Source organism: Eptatretus burgeri, chromosome 16 (genome assembly GCF_056783735.1).
Source record: "Eptatretus burgeri isolate ZD-2024b chromosome 16, Ebu_testis_v1, whole genome shotgun sequence".
NCBI lineage: Eukaryota > Metazoa > Chordata > Myxini > Myxiniformes > Myxinidae > Eptatretus > Eptatretus burgeri.
This window is the reverse complement of record NC_140976.1, coordinates 62,759,227-62,761,892: the sequence shown is the minus strand read 5'-3', so window position 1 is coordinate 62,761,892 and position 2,666 is coordinate 62,759,227. Positions and strand designations below refer to the sequence as shown.

Here is a 2,666-nt window from a genome sequence, read left to right as displayed (position 1 = left end):
CAACCCCCTGGTGTTAATTCAGCAGCCAACGGGTCTTGAACTCAGGACACTGGGATCCCAAGCCGCCACCCTAACCACTAAGCCAACACCAGGCTTAGCCAACACCAGGCTTTGTATATATATATATATATATATATATATATATATATATATATATATATATATATATATATATATATATATATATATATATATATATATATATATATATATATATATATATATATATATATATATATATATATATATATATATATAACCAGGCTATCCCAAGGTATATTTATTTGTCTCCCCTTTTAAACTGGAGGTTGATCAGCTCACTCATTGAACCTATAAAGATTTGTTCATTCTCAAATTCCTTCAATAGCTTAATTTTCTTTGCACAATAATCCCCATCTAAAATATTGACAAACAAAACATTTGAATCTTTATATTTTTTAAGATACCCCTTTTGTGCCATTACGAAATGATAAACTTCTCTTAATGATCTCATCTGACCACCGCCCGAGTTGCAAATCATTTTTGTGTATAAACCACGCCATAAAAAAAGTTTTGTTTCAAATGTTTTCAGTTCATGCCGTGAAAATGAGGAAGTGTTTTTTTTTGACACGGTCGTGCTGTGTGAATGAGGAAGTGGTTTGGGACTGTCATGCTGTGAAAAATAGGAACTATTCTGTGAGACAAGGTCTCGTGTTTATATTTTATCTCAGAACACGAACTGAAAACATTTGAATCAAAACCATTTTAAGTATGTTTTGTAAATGATTCATACAATCTCCCAGTTATTTTCCAAGCTGTCATTTCCTGTGGCCGCACCCAATGCTTAGGTAATTTCCTCGTCGTTGCCTTATAAGTGATTCACCAGACAAAGTTTCTGCCAGATGGGATTTTCATTTTTACAACTGAGACATGGACTCACTCTCTTCTGATGAAGACAACAGCTCACTACAGAGTTGGTAAGTTTGTGTATGGTTTTCTCTTTGAACGATGAAGCAAATGATTATTAATTAAATCATGATAATTCTGATATATATATTTTTTTTTCCTGGCAGGTCGTTGGAAGAAATTGAGTTTTCATATCACGATGAGGTGCATGAAATTAATACTCTTATTGAAGAGATCAATGATTTTAGAAGAGAATTGAAAGACATTTATAATGAGTGGTACGAAGTCTTATCACGTCCTCTCATCTCGAAGGAATTAAACCAATGGTGAGACACGTGTGTGTGTGTGTGTGTCTCTCTCTGTCTGTCTTTCTACCTACCTCTCTCTGCTCTTATTGAAGAGGTCAATGATTTATAATGACTGGTCTCTGATCTCGAATGAATTAAACCAATGGTGAGACACACGTGTGTGTGTGTGCGTGTGTGTGTGTGTGTGTGTGTGTGTGTGTGTGTGTGTGTGTGTGTGTGTGTGTGTGTGTGTGTGTGTGTGTGTGTGTGTGTTGCTTTCCCTGTCTGTTTGTATCTCTCTCTGTCTGTCTCTTCATCTATACCCTTGACTTATTATTATTTTTTTTTTTCAGCACTATCACACAACATCAGCTGTTGAAGCAATCTTGTACAACACATGATTTTCTGGAGGTAAATATTTCTGAATTATTATTAATATCACTCTCTTTAGAATGTCGTCTTATGTTGGTTGCATCATTAGTTTGGACGTGGTTTTGTCAGTACACTGGAATTCATTTTATTGACCTTGAAAGGATGACAGGCTCCTGGTGTGTTAATTCAGTGGTCAACGAGGCTTACTCATATTACCATGTAATTATCTTTATAAAACCTAATTATTATTCACTTTTTGTTTCAAAACAGAATATGGTGTCTGAGTTTCGAAATCACAAGACATCTGAAGAAGATTGCTGGGAAAGATTATACATTCTCGCAAATGAATATTTAATATTTTCAATATTAATAAATTATATTTGTTTTGTTTACAATTACTTGATTCTGAATTTCAAGAAGAGGATAAAGGGGGGTAGGTGCGCTCCCCCAATGACCCATCACCCCCTCATCCCATCCCTCCCCTCCCCATGTGTGTGTGTGGGGAAGGGTGGGGGGTGGGATGAGGGAGGTGGTGGGTCAAAGGTGGGGGGCGCACAGGGGGGATGAGGGGGTGGGGCTTGTGTGGGCGGGGCTTCGGTGGGGCTTGTGTGGGCGGGGTGTGTGTGGGTGGGGCTTGTGTGGGTGGGGCTTGTGTGGGTGGGGCTTGTGTGGGCGGGGTTTATGTGGACAGGGTTTATGTGTGTGGAGATTTTGTGTGGAGCTTGTGGAGGAGGGGTTTATGTGGGCAGGGGTTTATGTGGGTGGAGCTTATGTGGGAGGGGTGAATGTGGGAGGGGTGAATGTGGGAGGGGTGAATGTGGATGAGGCTTATGTGGATGAGGTTTGTGTGGATAAATGGATGGGTGGAGAGATGGGTGGATGGGTGGATGAGTGGAGCTTGTGTGGATGGGTGGATAATTTTTTAATTAAATAAACATGTTGTGTGTGGGGAACTAATTAACTAATCACTAATTATGTGAATATGATGAATATGGCTGGAGCTTGTGTGTGTGTGGAGTTTTTGTGTGGAGCTTGTGTAGGAGGGGTTTATGTGGGCAGGGGTTTATGTGGGTGGAGCTTATGTGGGAGGGGTGAATGTGGGAGGGGTGAATGTGGGAGGGG

The 2,666-nt window shown here is 39.6% G+C and overlaps 1 long non-coding RNA gene across 1 annotated transcript; it reads left to right on the top strand.

The window, feature by feature from the left end:
- Window positions 1-1,083: 1,083 nt before the first annotated feature.
- Window positions 1,084-2,102, top strand: LOC147011190 (uncharacterized). Its single transcript, XR_015052517.1, has 3 exons — window positions 1,084-1,211; window positions 1,526-1,583; window positions 1,815-2,102. It is a non-coding gene; the product is annotated as an uncharacterized LOC147011190 (long non-coding RNA).
- Window positions 2,103-2,666: the final 564 nt, after the last annotated feature.